Genomic DNA, 16,826 nt, shown 5'->3' on the forward strand with positions numbered 1-16,826 from the left:
GACTTGCAAGGCAGGTGGGGTGCAATTTACAATAAGGTGATCAGGGAAGCCTCACTGATGAGGTGACTTCTCAGTACAAACCCGAAGGAAGAAGGGAAGCCAAGAAATACAGGTATGTGGGGACTAGCAAAGGAGAAGTCCCTGAGGTGGGCGTGTGCCTGGCACATGCAGGTAACAGCAAATAGGTCAGTGCAGCTAGAGAGGAGTGAAAAAGAGAGCAGGAAGGATTGAGCTCAGAGGGACCAAGGGAGTTGGGGCAGCAGATCCCACAGGGCCTTGTGGGCCATCACGGGGACCTTGGTTTGACCCTCAGAAGCCCCTTCAGGGCTCTGAGCAGAGAAGCAGCGTGACTTGACGTTTGTGTTTAAAGGAGGCTTGCACTGGCTATGATGTGAACGGTCTGTGGAGTGGCCAGGAGAGGAACAGGGGGCCTGGGTAGGCAGCTCTTGTGACAATCCAGGTGTGAGGAGATGAACGTGAAGGCCAGGGTGATGGCAGCTGAGGGGGTGAGAAGGGGTCATATTCTGGACACATTTCAAAGGTCATGCCAACAGATTTTTCTCATGGACTGGATGAAGGGTGTTAGGAAAAGAGGAGTCAAGGACTGCTCCAAGGATTTTGGATTCAATAACTAGAAGAGAAAAGTTGTCATTTATTGAGATGGGAAAGACTGGGTTGAGAAGGTTCAGTAGAGAAAATCCAAATGCCTATTGGATTTTAAAGGAGATATTGAGGCAGGTGGATGCATGAGTCTGGAGTTGAAGGAGGGGTCTGGGCTAGGATACATTTGAGACGGACTAGAAACGATCACTAGGAAATGAGTATAGATAGAGATGAGGACTCACATTTAGGAGTTGAAGATGAGGAGGTGTCAGCCAACAAGACTGGAAAAGCATAGCTAGGGAAGGAAGAGGAAAATAGAGAAAGGAGACATCTACATGGTCACAGAGGACAGTCTCAAGAAAGGAAGAATCAATTTTGTCCAATATGGCAGACAGGCCAGAACAATGGGAATAATTAGAACTGGCCATTGGAATCAGCCTTCTGGAGGTCACTGATGACCTTGTAAGAACTGCTGAAGTGGCATGATGGGAGGAAAGCCTGACTGGAGAGTGTTTCAGATGTAGGAGGAGAACAAATGGAAGCAATGAGGACAGACAACTATTTGGAAAAGTTTTTCTCTAAAGGAGAACAGAGAAATTGGATGGTAGCTGGTGGGGGAAGTGGGCTCCAGGGAGTTTTTTTGGCTCTTTTTTATTAAGATGGGAATTATCATAGCATATTTGCATGCTAATGGGAATGATCCATTAGAGAAGGAACAATTAATGAAAACATGACAGGTGACAATTGCTGGGGTCTGATGAACGACTGTTCTCGCCTGGCTGGAGGTGAGCTGAAGATGCATTAGTAGATGGGTGGTAGGAACATGCGGGAATTCCTCTGTGATTGCGTCTTTAGGGTCAAAGACTGGGAGTTGGAGGAGAAAGAGGTGAACATTTGAGGGGTGTGGAGATGGAGGGAAATGGGGGCCCAGGAGAGGGGTGAGTAAACAGGGCGAGGATGAGAACGGTGATAAGGCTGAGGCTGAAGATGACAAGGATGAAGATGCATGAGAGACTGATGATTATTATGTGATGTGACCTTTGAACAAAGTAAATCCATGTGAGTGGCCAGTTTTAATTGGATAGCCAGTTAATGGAAGATGTAATTAAGGATATAAGGGTTTGTATAATGAACGGTTGTTATTTTTGGCCACTCAGCATCCTGACATCCTCATGTTTTGGGGGAATCTCAAGATAGGTGGGAGGGGCACATCAGCAGAAAGGGGGCAGACCCTCTCTTTCCCCTCTTCTTGATCACTAGGGTGTGGGCACTTGCCTAAGTGAAATCATGTGATCTAAGGGTGATCAAGTGGCAGTGATGTGAGAACAGCTGCTCCCACCCAGGGCTACAAATTTTGAGGTGCACAGAGACACCAGGGATCATCTAAAGTAGCTACAGAGGAGTAAAGAGCCCAGAGGTGGAACCCTGGGCTAAGCCTTGCCTCCTCTGTTTCCTGCCTATGTTGGTTCCCCAGCCTTCTTGCCTTTTAATAAATTCCTTTTCTGCTTAAATTAACCAGCGTATGTTTTTGTTGTTTGCAACCATTAATACAGCTAATATACGATGCAAAAGAAGAGAACTCTTCAAAATATCCATAGGCGAAAATACTTTGAAATACTAATTTCTGGGGGGTGGAATCCTCATTACCCATCCGTGGAGAGAGGACCTCACTCTCCTGCATGTCTGGCACATCAACAAGAATAACATGTGCAATGAGAAATATGATGGCCTCGTTTTGGAAGCACGGGCTCTGAGGATCCAAACAAGATGTGAAAAATTAACTTAAGAGCTGCAAATTCTTGAATGGCCTCCAATAAATGAAGACCCTGATCTCAAGCTATTGTGGCAATTATTTATTATTGTTGGCCATTTTAATCTTAAAAAGTGGATAGGTTATTTCTGTTCTTCTGTTTGCTTTTGGAAGATTAAAAGAATAAACCTCAGGCTTGAGTTATGAGAGAGCGCTAACCTAGCTTTATCTTGAGAAGGAAGTAGACAAGCATTCATAAGTGGCCCTGACATCAGACAGTGTCCAAGGTTTCCACGGAATATCTGGCAGGGAGACAGTATAGATGAGCTCAGGACCATGGAGGAGGGGCTGCCTCCTCATTCCAGTTTAGTTGTTCATGTGATCAGCTTCCTTTCATTATATGTAAAGGGCAAGGGATCAGGCCAGGGACATCTAAACTTCTGCCAATCCCCAAACCTTGGGCCTCTGTCACTTAATCACACAGCAAAGTCATTCCTGGGATTTCAAAGTCAAGTGATTCAAACATGGCTCTGTGATTAAGGGAAGCGGCCAGGCAACTTCCAGGGCAGAATGTGAACTCAAGATTTTTTTAGAGAAGTCTCAAAGCTGGGGTTTCATTCTTTCTCCAAAGCTAAAAATGTCTTTGACTAAAACAGTACATCTCTACTTCCAAAGTTATTTTTAGAAATGAAATGAAAATGTGATGTGCCAGCATGATATTGGGTGTTGTCAAATATGTCATCCTTCTGAAACCTCACAACACTGAGAAGGGGTCTTGATATTAGGCCCATATTAGAGAGATGAGGAAATTGAGATGAAGAGAGAGAAGATGCTGTGCTGGTATGAGAACCCAGCAACTCCTATCCCTTCAAAACTCATTCCTCTCCACCATAACCCACATTCTCCAGCCCCCTGACTATCATGTCCCCAGGGGATCCTTCCTGATCTCCCTGCCTGGGTGAAATAAATCCTCCCATTATGAGCCCCCCGCACCCCCATGTGCCCCATCAACCCTTCATTGCACTTATCAAAGTTGTGGTTATGCATTTGTTTGTGGGGCCATTTGGTTAAGACTGTCTATCCCCCAATACAATCTAAACAACGGGGGAAGGACCCTTCTCTGGCTTTGCTTATCGTTGAACTCCTAGTGACAGAGTAGTGCCTGGCACAAAATTTCTCAGGGAATAAAATTCCTTGAATATCAGAAAGATTCTTCTTCAATAAATAACTAAGCACCGTGGAATGTTCAGCATAAAAACCCCGTGCCTGATTGTTTTCATCTTTCAGCAGGACTGTCAGAGAGGTTGGTCTCTCCTAGCAGGTGTTCAGTGAACACTTGAATGAATGAACATCCATGACATCCCTACAACAGATCATCAGCTCCCCCTTCACATTTTACAGATGAAGAAGTTGAGCCCCAGAAAGGGGAGCCCACCCAACTGAGGTCACCCAGCCATGCAGGGTCTCAGCTGCAACTAGCAGCACACCTCCTTTGGCATGAAGGTTGTCCCAGCCATGGCTCTAATATCAACTCCATCTCAGTCAGGAAGGGCTTTGGCAAGAAAGTTTACTAACACCTGAAAGGAACAGGACTCCACAAAGACCAACCTCTCTGACAGTCCTGCTGAAATAGTAAAATGATCAAGCATGGAGTTTTTGTGCTAAACATTCCAGGGGTGCTTATTTATTGAGGAACAGTGTTTCTAATCTTCAAGAAATTTTATTTTCTGAGAAATTTCTCCATTAATTTTAATTTGCTTGTGCCATCTTTTAAGTGAGTTATATTACTTTGTACATGGATTGCTTTGCTGTGCTTTTATATGAAAATCCTTACTAGTAGTCAATGTAAGATATAAAGTGTACTGCTTCTATAAAGCTTATCTTACAGCATATATATAGCCTGCTGGAAATATATTGCTCATCTGTTATTAAAAATCCTACCCAAGTATATCTTACAGCGGCTGGGTTTTTTTGACTGCGTTATTGGGTTTGTACTTAAGTTTAGCACCAATTCATTCACTATACTCAATGGCAGATGTTACTGATGACATCTTGGCAGCTGTGTCAAGCCAGAAAATCTCTGTAGAACTTGTTCTCTGCCCTCATTCATCACTGTACATTAGGATTACCATTCAAAGTTCCTTGTTGGGTAAATGCAATACATTTCCATATCAACCACATATGCTGAATCACTAAGGCAACTAAAGCAAAAATTTCCCCTTCTATCCAGATAATTTTTTGGATGATGCTTAATAATTTTCTATTGGATCATTTACATTTTCCTTAAGTCTTAGACATAAAAACCATGACCTTTTCTTTTGCTGCCATCATAAATCTAGCCTGAGTAAAGGCTAGCACAAGTGTTAATCAAATGCATCCAACTGTATTTGCATTAAAAAAATTCTCATTACACCACCATTATTATTATTGCTACTATATCTACCAACCACAACTATATTTGACAATGATGACTAGGATAATAGTATAGGGCAGCCAAGTCTGTCCATCTGTCCATCCTTCACTCCTTCCTTATTTCTCTTAGTCGCTTATCCATCTGTTACTTTTTAAAAACTATTTTTTCCCACTTCATGACTATTAGGATGGCAACTATCAAAAAAATAGAAGACAAGAATAGTCAAGAATGTGGAGAAACTGAAACCCTTGTGCACTGTTGGTAGGAATGTAAAATCGAGCGGCTGCTTGGAAAACAATATGAACATTTCTCAAAATAATTAAACATAGAATTGTCATATAACCCAAAAATTATACTTTTGGGTATATTACCCAATGAACTGAAAGCAGGAACTCAAAGAGACATTTGTTCCCCCACGTTCATAGCAGCACTATTCACAGTAGCCAAGGGTAGACACAACCCAAAGCGTCCATGGACAGACAAGTGGATAAACCAGATGTACTACACATACAATCCCCAGTTTTCTCAATCATGGAAATCATACCAAAAAGGACATTGTGAAGCAGATTGTACTCTTCCTAGGAGCAATATCATAACTAGGGGCAGCATGCCCTCAGTAAGGATTCAGCTTCCAAAAAATCACACATACTCTCAACAATGTATCATAAAATCAATGATGCAAATCATACATGTAAATAGCCCCTGCAATGTGAAATCACAAACAATGCTTCCCATTCTTAAAAAGGGCAGACATCATACAATCAGACATGGAATTTGACAGCTGGAAGGGGGCCCATTTGGGTCACCATTTTGCAGATAAAGGCAGACAGTTAAATGACTTCCCCAAGGCCACTCAGCAGACAAGGGCAGAGCTCTAACCCCTGGTCCAGTACTCCTTTGCCTTTCCCATTGCTCCTAAAGCATATAAAAATGCAACTAAATAGTATACAATGTATATGAAACTTACTTGGCTATAAGATTATAAATAAAATTGTGTTTATTTCCTTAGCATTTAGACTATTTTAGAATACTGGGAGAATATTTAGAACATAAGGTGTCATCTCTTTACAAATGCTACTGAGGTGCTTAATTTTTCTCTTGACAATTTTCTTTGAAATTTGTGGAGGCATTTGAGATGACTCTGGATGTCTTTAGCCACTCTCATCGGCAACCTTCTTTCTGGGTACTTTGTTGACAACTATCAAAGCTTTTCAATTTTCAGAGTTTAAAATCACAAACATGAGCAAACCATAAAACCAAAATTGCTTATCTGTTGTCTTTCTATGAGAGACATGAGCACAAAATACCAAATAAATTGATTACAACATGAAGAATTAAGAGACAGTGTTAATTAAGCTACAGAGAATAAGTGAGGACTGTCAGGCACCTCCTGAATGCATGCTGGTAAATGAATTACGCAGGAAATAAACCATGAAGTTGATAAGACCTGCCAAAGGAACAGGTGAAGATCAACGGGCAAGAGAAACTCAGGGGAAAGAAATCACTGTTGACTGAAGTTATTACATGAAGCTTCCAGAGACAGGTAGCAATTGAGCCACATCTGAAAGAATGATCCTAAAACTCACTTGCTTGTAAAATGCTCTGCCTATTGATGGGCAGAAAAACAGGGAGTACATTCCAGCCAGAGAGAAAAATAAACATGATCAGAGGATGAAGGTGGGCAGACATAACATGGAAAGGGGCAGGAGAAGGACATTCTTAGCAGAAAGACTAGTGAGAGGCAAGTAGATATGTGTAGGGCACATCCAGATTCCCTTAGATCTTGAAGACAAAGATTTGATGTTGATCTTCTAGGCCAGTGAATTTAACCAAGTTTTATTGAGTGACCAAATTTAGATATATTATTGCAAGTAATTTGACAGTAATAAAACACCAAAGTGAAGATATTAAAAAGTGTAGTCAGCTATAAGTGGTTCCACCTGGGGTCTTATCACTCTGTAACCTGCACAGGCTGCAGTTCTATCTTGTCAGTGTCCCCATTTCTTTCTCAGAGGGCTTTCCTCTGCAGGCCAGGAAAGTGCCTAAGAATTAAGCCTCTGACATGCTCTGCAGCAACCCTCAATGACTGATGGGAACTGGTGTATAATTACCCCGCTCCCTTGCCTATTGAGTGGGACAACTCTGAAGTTCATGTTCTAGACCAGTGCTGCCCCATACGGTTGCCACAGATAACACGTGGCATTTGAGCGCTTAAAATGTGGCTGGTCTGAATTAAGTTTAAAATACACATGAGTTTTCAAAGACAGCAGACATTCAAAGATGTAAAAATCTCCACAGTTGTTTTAATATTGATTACATGCTCAAATAATTACTTTTGGGATATAATGCATTAAATTTGTTTCACCAGTTTTACTTTACTTATGATATAATACGGTTGATTTGTGATAAATCTTTAATGATACATCCTTGCTTATGTTACTGCTTGTGAAGTAGAGGTCCAGGGGTAATAAATTTGGGTAAAAATGAAAGTAAATAGTTTTGGGCTGGGCGTGGTGGCTCATGCCTGTAATCCCAGCACTTTGGGAGGCCGAGGTGGGTGGATCATGAGATCAAGAGACTGAGACTATCCTGGCCAACATGGTGAAACCCCGTCTCTACTAAAAATACAAAAACTAGCTGGGTGTGGTGGCACACACCTGTAGTCCCAGCTACTTGGGAGGCTGAGGCAGGAGAATGGCTGGAACCCGGGAGGCGGAGATTGCAGTGAGCCGAGATCGCACCACTGCACTCCAGTCTGTCTCAAAAAAAAAAAAAAAAAAAAAAGTAGTTTTTAAAAATTGATCATATTTAGCTCCTACAACTCACTTGCTTATAAAATGCTTTAGTGAATATTGTGAAATACTGAAAAAAAAAAAAGCGTAACATATGTGTACTTTTCTTTCTCACCAAGTAATTTTGAGTTTCACCAAAATCTGATGTCCAAAGTTGTATGTTGTGCAAATGAGCCTCATTCATTACCTGTGATGTGGTGGGAAAAAAAAGTAGCAAGGCACACAGATCTAGGGAATAAAGAATGTCAGTTCAGGCTCCCCCAGATGCAGAGCTGGAGACAGGTTTGAAAGCAAGTTGTTTATTCCAGAGGTGGTTCCATAAAACACCAGCAGGGAAGGGGTAGAGTGAGACACAGAAGGACAGGCAACCAGCAAAGGCAGGAACATCAAGCCAGTCAGCTCCCTGCGCACCTGGAACTTAATCTTGCTGGGGAGCTCTGGGAAACTGTGCAACACATGAGCAAAACAGAGTTATCCCATTTGGGGGATGAGGGAATATTTACGTGCCCACTCTAGTCAGTCATTGGTTGAGGGCTACTGCAAAGGCGGGGGGCTGCACATCTACTCCCAGTACCTCTGGCAAGATACTTGGTAGGCAGAAAAGGCAAAGAGATATAGTTACCAGTAGCTGCATACCAGCATAGCACATAAATATAAAAGGGATGCAGCCAGCACTGATCATTCCTGCTACAAGATTCAGACAGGTTTCTGAATAGGAGAATGGTCCAGTGAGTGAGGCCTGTCACTGGCAGGAGACCAGATCAGTTAATCTGAACATCTCTGAACTACAGGGGCCCAAGCTCCTTCTGGAAAGGGCCCAAGGCTCTGGAGAAACCCTACCCAACCCTTGGGATCCACATTCTATTCACTTTCCTTCTTGCGTAACTGTCACAAGGAGACATCCCAGGTGCCATAGTCTCAATTTCTACTGATGTGGTTCAAGTCCCAGGCCTCACAGTCCTGCCAAATGTGGGTGTGGGTGACCAAAGACACCCCTGGCCCCAGACTGACCATCAGTGGGTTGCACCAGGGGAACTGTACCAGTTCTCTAAGACTGGCAACTGTTCTTAAAGGTAGGTGCACTCATGCTGTGCAGGTTCTTAACTATTTTGAACATTGCCCCTGCCATAAACTGGTACAACTTAAAGGAAACACACAAGATACCACCCTTGTTGAATCTGAGGGGTGTATATTTCTGAGTTTCCCCAGCGCAATTCACTTTGGGTAGACTCACTAGGGACCAATTCAAGAAGATATACATGTCAGCAAGCACAAGTTCCTGAGCCTCTGTCTATGGGGCATGCACTCCTGTAAGAGGCTGCTCTCAGCTTCCCCACCTAGGAAGGCAGCTGCTATTGTATCTCCAAGGTACAACAGCATTCATGCTATTTTGTCCCAGAATGTTGGTATGGTGTTTACTCCTCAGCCTCTGCTCACTTCTATGGGCTGGGAGCTTTTACAGTCAAGTCTACTGTCACATCTGAGAGTTATTCCAAAGTCCCCTGGATTTGTCACAGAAGAATTTGCATTCCAAGTGCCAGTCTGGGGGCCTCTCCTTCATGACACAGGTAACTGTTCTTTAATAATCTATGCCAAACAATATAAAAGCCCATTCTCAAAACCACAACATTTCTATGTCTCCTAAGAATAATGCCGCCAACATCAGCCTTTAGTGGTACGATGCCAGGGTAAATGCCTTCATGAAATCTGTAAACAAACAGTATTATGAAGGCTAAGGCCATGTCCTGGAAAGCAAATAATAAAAACTATCTCTGTAATGGAGCTAGAAAAATACACTCATTTCATGAATATGTATTATGAGATCAAAGTTTAGAGACTCATGGACTTTCAAAGCTTTAAGGGATCTCAGAATCCATTACAGACCAACCTCCTCCCCATTTTGCAAAGACATTGAGGACTAAATAAGGTAGACAACTTAATAACTTATTCAGTAACTAGTGGCAGTACCAGGATTCAAACCCACTGTGTATTAACCAGAGTCCAGACAGGAAAGCAGAACCCATGCCCGGGTAGTTCATAGAACGGATTAAAATGCGGAACCAGGTACAAAGGTGTGAGAAGAACCAGAAGAGCAAACAAGGTAAGATGAGGAAAAGCTGAGATCAGAAGCAACTGCTGACACCCTTAGAGTTGGAGGGACTGGGAGAGGAGGTGTTGTGATTGTGACTGGGACTGGGACTGCCAAGAGGGAGCTAAGACGGTGGAGGAGAAGTAGCTACTGCCAGAGATGCTGCTTGAAGTGAGTGGAGTTGAGGAGAAACACCCTGACTTTTCTCCTTCTCCCTTTCTCCAATCTCAAACCAGTGATCCCACTGGCTGAACTTCACAAGAAGCTTATCTGCAAGGGAGCCTGGGAAATGTTGTTTTTTTGAATCCCACAGGGGAAAGGTGGGGAATGGATTGATGTGTCATGTTTTCAGATTCTCAGTCCATTACTCTCAGCTTGGAATAGGTTGTAGTTGGAGCTCACTGCCATGTGTGAGAACTCTGGACAAGGAAAGCCTGAAGTGCAACGAGGTACTAAAATGGAGTCGGTTTTCATGCAATGAAAGCTCTGAGATTTCTCTTTCCTGCAGGGATAGGAAACTGTTTTTGTCTTGCTGTCCCATTTTAGTTAGTGACTGCCTGTTGTTTTAGATTCCTGCAGATTTCATCGAAACATCGAATTATTTAGAATATGAATATCAATTTTCACTGCTGTGAAAATCATTAAAATTTCCTGATTTAGAAGACTCTAGAGATTGTGGCAAATATTTAGGGATTTATTTTACTAACCAAGAAAGGTACTGCTCTATTTTTTGTTGTAAAAAAAAAATCACCAAGAAATACTAAAAAAGAATATTGTACCAAAAAAGGTTCGATTCTAAATATATTAGAGAAACAAAATCTAATTTTATTTTATATTTTAATCTATCCTAGAATAATAAAAATTGTTATTTCTGTCCAACTACTAGTCTTGTCCTGTGGTTATCCTGCAACTTGCCCCAGATAAACATAGGTAATCCCCTGTGGTTTACAGCCTCAGCCCTAAACCACCTGCTCTAGCCCACTGGATGCTCCTCATCCCAACCAGCTCAACATCCCCTATGACACGCTTCCTTCTGTTCAAAGCTTACCACCTTATCTGACCCTGGCCTCCTTCTCAGGTGTGCCTATCCCGCCTGTATTAGCCTGTTCTCATACTGCTAATAAAGATATACCTGAGACTGGGTAATTTATAAAGGAAAGAGGTTCAATTGACTCACAGTTCCACATGGCTGGGGAGGCTTCACAACCATGGCAGAAGGTGAATGAGAAGCAAAGTCACATCTTACATGGTGGCAGGCAACAGAGTGTGTGCAGGGGAACTCCCCTTTATAAAACCATCAGATCTCGTGAGACTTACTCACTATCACAAGAACAACACAGGAAAGACCCGCCCCCATGATTTGTTTACCTCCCACCAGGTTCCTCCCACAACATATGGGAATTATGGGAGCTACAATTCAAGATGAGATTTAGGTGGGGACACAGCCAAACCATATCTGTCCTACCTCGGCACCACTCAGCTTCTCCTCCAGCAGTCCTGCCCTAGTTTCTCTAGATATACAACCCAGTAGTCTGGCCCAGCTCCAGCTGAACCCTGGGTTGATACCCTTACACAGCTTGTCCCAGACTTCCACTAGCATCTATCTGGACACTTGCCTGCATTCAAATACACTTGAAAAAAATCTAAACAGCAACATTAATTAAATTCTGCTTTTGTTTTAAATCCATAAGGGTACATGGCTTTATATTCATATTTATATATTCAAATACTGCATAAAGCAATAATATCATTAAACAGAACATTCTATAGGTATGTGTACATGTTTTAACTTCCTCTGGGAGTGAGTTACTATGCCATGTAGTTTGAGTTGTGCTTCCCCATCTCATCATGCTTTAGAAATCCCTTCTAATCAGGCAAAACAGATCCATATGGTTATTAACTCCAGAGAGAGATCATAGGGCACCCCTGTAAGGCACCTCAATTAAAATTTACAGTGGGTCAGGGAAATCATTCCTGGGACTGAATTTCTGGTTTGAAAAACTCACTTATAGGGAGCCAAAAATACCTCTACCTCCCTCATAGGTACCCACCTGGGCCAGTTTCATGCTCAAAAAGTGAGAGAAAGAAAAAAGCATTTACTAAGGTGATCTGAGCAAAACAGTGGTTTCCCTAGCAACAACATTCAGATAATTAAGGTAAATACGTATTACTTTAAAAAAAATAGCATGTCCATGTCCCTGCCCAGCTGACTCTGGCCCCAGCCATGTAGTGGTAGAATCGATATTTGCTTCAAAGGCCATCCTCTTTCTAACAAGGCAAATAAGCCAGTCAGAGGGCCCCTCCCTGTCCCTCAAGGCAGCTCAGTCTCCCTCCTCCTGCCTCATCTGTTTAACTGTGAAAAGAACTGCTGGTTCCCAGCTAACAGAGGAATTCAAATCCTCATCAGACTTGACTTTAGGAGTAGTTTCCGGAATCACTAAATCTTAGGACATCTGGAACAAATCAGGTTCACTCACTGTAACAACTGGATTAAAGACAAAGAATACTTTAGGGGGCAGAGGAATTCCCAAGATCTGCAGGCTGCTCGGAGGTCCAATGTCCTAAGACAGCACTGGTGTGCAGCGATGTATGACTTGACCCAGCAAGGGCCCACTGCCACGATCTGCCACACATGTGCTGCCTGTTACACTTGGCCATTGCACAGAAAATGCAAGCAGTGTATGTGCATTTCATCAAAGCTGGCAGGGCAGACAGCTCAAGAAAGCCCAGGTTAGCAGGGCCATCATGGTCCCTTGACAAGTAATTCTGTCATAGCCATAACTTTTCTGTTTCTAGCTCAGGAACCAAATAGGGCCATAAATAGTCACAAGCAATGGAATATACTGAAATTATGAATCTCCTAGATTTTAGATCTTTTCTCCTGGGAGGTGAGGTAGACCTATGGGAAAGGGGAGAGCACAAATGTGTAGTTTAGCAATATGCTTTAAAAAAACATATTAAATAAAAAGATCTGGAGGTAAATCTAATGCTATAACTCTGAAGGAGGGATGAATGTAAATGGTAGTTTGAAATATCTGCAATAACTCTGACTTGATGTGACAATACCTGTGATTTCTATTTGGGACAGAGTCACAGGTCCTGGTAATATTACTGTAGTCTGTTTCCTACATTCATAATTGAATATGATGTTAAATTTCAGTGTGAAGTTAGTGAAAACAAAATGTAATCATTTTCTTATCCGGGTTCACAGATCAGCAAGAGGACATAGACTCCAGGTTAAGAACACCTGTCCTACGGGCAGGTGAGTGGTAGGGACCGAGTCAACAACCCTAAGGGGAGGCTGTGATGGACAGAGGGAAGGAGGGATGGCAGGCTCAGCCTAGGACAGCAGGAGGAAAGGTGAGCATGGTGTTTCTGAAGGCATATAAGAAGACATTAGAAATTGTGGTTGATTTCATTCACCTCAATTCTACCACCTCAGGACTGACAAGGAGCCACCTTTAAGCCTGGCAGTTTAGATGAGAATTTTTTCCTTCTTGGCTTAGGAGGTGAAATTGTTCTTTCACACCAGAAAGAAAAAAACAAAAACAAAAAAACAACAAAAAAAACAGTTTTAACATTTGTCTCTTTTTTCTTGAAAAAACATAACTGTTAACTGAAAGAACGGCATTTCCTCCAGTTCAAATCTCATTATCACAGGAAACTTTGTTAAAAGAGAGTCCAGTGCTCCTGGCGAGAAAGGCTTATGATTGTAACTGAACATCGTCTGTCTCCTTATGCAGTAAGGACTGTACCTGTCTTCAGTTCCCCACCAGTAAGGACATTTTGCATGAAAACCATTTCTCTCAAGGGAGCCCCCTTCCATTCCCTTGGGTCTGGAAAGTCCTCTTTAAAAACAAAGCCTCAGGGGAAGAGGTGTCCAGAGCAATCTCTAAAGACACAAAGTCCCCTGGACCAGCCTGAAGGGGTCTCCCACGCATTACTCCATAAGTCTGGTTTTCAAAAATAAAAATAACAAAATCCTCTGCAATTCCAAGAGGGCAAATAAAAACCCAATGAGCAACTGTTTTTTTTTCTCTCCCACTAATGTCTGATAAATACATTGGATTTGATTTCCTTTTGAAACTTGGAATCCTAAAAAGGAATCAGCCTGCCCAGACAGGAGATCTAAGAGCAGATAAATGAAACACGAGGTTCTACCGCATCTCAGGATAGGCTCCCTTCCCTGGAAGCCGGAGCTTGTGGCAGAGATCCAGGGATCTGTTGGTGAGCCAGGGAACCAGGCTGGTGCAGGGACAGGGCAGGAGTGGACCAAGGCTGTGGGCACAGGGGGAATCTAGCCTCAACCAGATGCCAAGGAGAGCTCTGCAGCATAAACTACACCAGGGAGTTAATCCACACCCCAAACCAGCCAGCCATTGGCTAACAAGTCACCCTCCCAGGCAGGGCAAGGGTGACTTTCCAGACCAAAAGACGGGCCACTGTGAGCAGCTAGCAGCCAGCACAGCAGCTGGGAGCAGTGCACCTGCACAGCAAGGGATCTGGGTGTGACACCAATGGCATCCACTCAGCCTCATCATTTTTGGATCAAGATCACCTGGAATGGAGTCAGGGAAGCAAGCTCATAAAATCTAGAGGTTCTCTACCTGGTACCTTCCCTCTCACTGCAATTTCAGCAAACTGATTTATGGGCAGGTCATGTTAAACCCAAGTCTCACACGTGGCTGTGGAATGCAGTCAGGGAAACAAGCTCATAAAATCTAGAGGTTTTCTACAAGGTACCTTCCCTCTCACTGCAATTGCAGTGAACTGATTTATGGGCAGGTCATGTTAAACCCAGGTCTCACCGCGGCCAGTGACCACTGGGGACAAAGCAAAGCCACAGCTACCTTTGGCTTTTCATCCGTGAAGAGCCACAGGGCAGCCTTCTTGTTCACCTGAGGTTATATCAGGTGGCTCAGAACCAACTTGGGAGGGATGCTGATGAGAGGGTGTGTGCAGGACAACAAGAAAAGTATGTGTTGGGGAAGACTGAGTTCAGACAACAAACAACTGTGCTGCTTCAGAATTTGGCTTGGCCCACAGTAACAAGCCCGTGCTGGGATGGGTGAGTCTAGGATTAGTGGCAAGGGACCAACACACACAGCCACACAGAATAAACTGCAAAAATCTTAGCAAGGAAACCACACATGGCTCCCTGTCTGCTCCAAGTTGAGAGACGAGAGGGATTCAGGGCTACATTCTCTTGAAAGATCCTTTCCTTGAGTCCAGTCACAAGGGAAATAGCCATGTCATTGTGCCTGCTGGAAAGATGCTTCCACATAAAACCTCCAATGGATGGCTATGTTTGGAAGCCAAGGAAAACACTGCCCCAAAAAACTTTATCAGGCACACCTGTGAGGTAGACTCAGCCTTCCCGGGTGTCTCAGGAGGAAGGCCGCTATGAGCACATGGTCAGCCTCTTCTATGGCTGCCACAGTTACTGCCTCAGTCTTGCCTTCACTGCCCCTCTGAGCATCCCCATCCTCTCACCATCTAGAAAGTCGAAGCTAGAAAATCTCAGCCAGTGTCTGCTCATGAGGGAAGGGGCTGTCCCTGAAATATGGTATCTGTAGGGAGAGCTATCTGTTGCTCATGTATGGTAGGCCCTGAAAAGCTCCCCTCAGTGCTTTGAGTCTGCCCAACAGAGAAAAAGGTCCTTGGGTGGCGGTCCCTACACTTGGAGCCTCGAATTCAGGAAACTGCAAATCAGAGGCTTTCTGCAATAGGAGGAATTTCCAAAACTTGTTTCCACCTAAAGACAGGCCAGGTTCCCCAAGCTGCAATGGTTATTTAAAGTCAGGGCCCATGGGTCAAATTGCTAGAACATCAGGCTTTGGAGCCTCCCACCAAGTGTTTCTCCTGCCTCTGCTATTTAATTTTTTTGACCTCAGATAAGTGACTCTAATCCCTGCCTGTCAGCTTCCTATTCTGCACCAGAAATGCTCTGGCTCCAAGTACACACATAAAATCCCCCAACCTGGAAGATCTTGTGTGCTGGGCTTGTCTCTACCCCACATCAATGCCTGACTTACTTTGTAAGACAACTGAGGGGCATCCCAGAGTCATGGGTTGTGCTTATGCCTGAGCTGCGCTGGAGCCAGGGCTCCTAAGAAACACAGAGTTCTGCTGTGTGGCTAGGCTTGGCCCACGTCACTCCCAGGATGATGCAGGGCTCAGGGGTCTTATCCTCTCTGCCTGGGACGTGCTGTGGACACATCCCTTATCTGCCTTTGCTGCCGTCCTCAGCGAAATGGGAACAAAACTTGGAGCCCTATACATGGTTCATACGTTTGCTGTAAAGCCAAATGCCCTTCTGCATGTGTGCAATATATTGTTATGCTTGCTAGAGAAGGGGAAAAAAAGGTCCAGACAAATGCAATAGAGAATAGTTATCATAGTACTGGAGAATGTTGGGTGTTTGGCAAAACATGAAATGACAGTATTCCTAGGAAGCTAATGGGAAGAAGCCTCCATGTCAAAAAGTGATATGATACTCCTGTTGGAATTTCAGAATAAATTCATCAACTGAGAGTCTTTAAGAAAGTGGGTACAGGAGACATCATCCATGTCCCTGCCATCCCCTTCCACACTCCCCACCCCTGACCTCAATGCTTTTGCTGACTTTCAGCTGCCAGTGTCTGCATTTTTGTATCTAAGGGCCTTTTCCCATAGCTAGACAAGGATGCAAGTGCCAGGGAGCTAACTGTCCCCACCCACCTAACCCAGAGTAGCCCTCAACCAGTGAATCTCAGGAATTGGGGTATAAACACCCCAGCTCCTTCACCTCTCAGATATAGTCATTCCAAGAGGTACGTCTCCTTGCAGGATGAAGTGCCAATCGTCCACTGTGGGAGCGGGGGATGATGCACTGATTGACAACCTCTCTGGATCACACCCTTTGCCATGTGACTTTGCAGCTCCTCCCATCAGGAAGCAGAGTTTATTTCCATGTGACCCTGTGACATTTGCTTTGATCAACAGAATGTAGCAAAAGTGAGAATATATCTGCTCTGGAACTAGGCCTCATGAGGTCTTGTGCACTGCTGCTCTCCATTTTGGGCCCTGGCCACACTGTAAGAGTAATCCTGGGATAGCCTCCTGGAGGAGGAGAGACCATGCGGAGGAACGCCAGCGAATCACAAATCAACAGCCAGGCACCCAACCGACCCGAGGCTG

General features: G+C 43.8%; 1 protein-coding gene across 3 annotated transcripts in view; it reads right to left on the reverse strand.

Moving 5' to 3' along the window:
- ITGA9 (integrin subunit alpha 9) overlaps positions 1 to 16,826 on the reverse strand; it is a 376,700-nt gene that overhangs the window by 146,399 nt on the left and 213,475 nt on the right. The window lies entirely within an intron of this gene.

This window comes from Symphalangus syndactylus, chromosome 1 (genome assembly GCF_028878055.3).
Source record: "Symphalangus syndactylus isolate Jambi chromosome 1, NHGRI_mSymSyn1-v2.1_pri, whole genome shotgun sequence".
Taxonomy (NCBI): Eukaryota; Metazoa; Chordata; class Mammalia; order Primates; family Hylobatidae; genus Symphalangus; species Symphalangus syndactylus.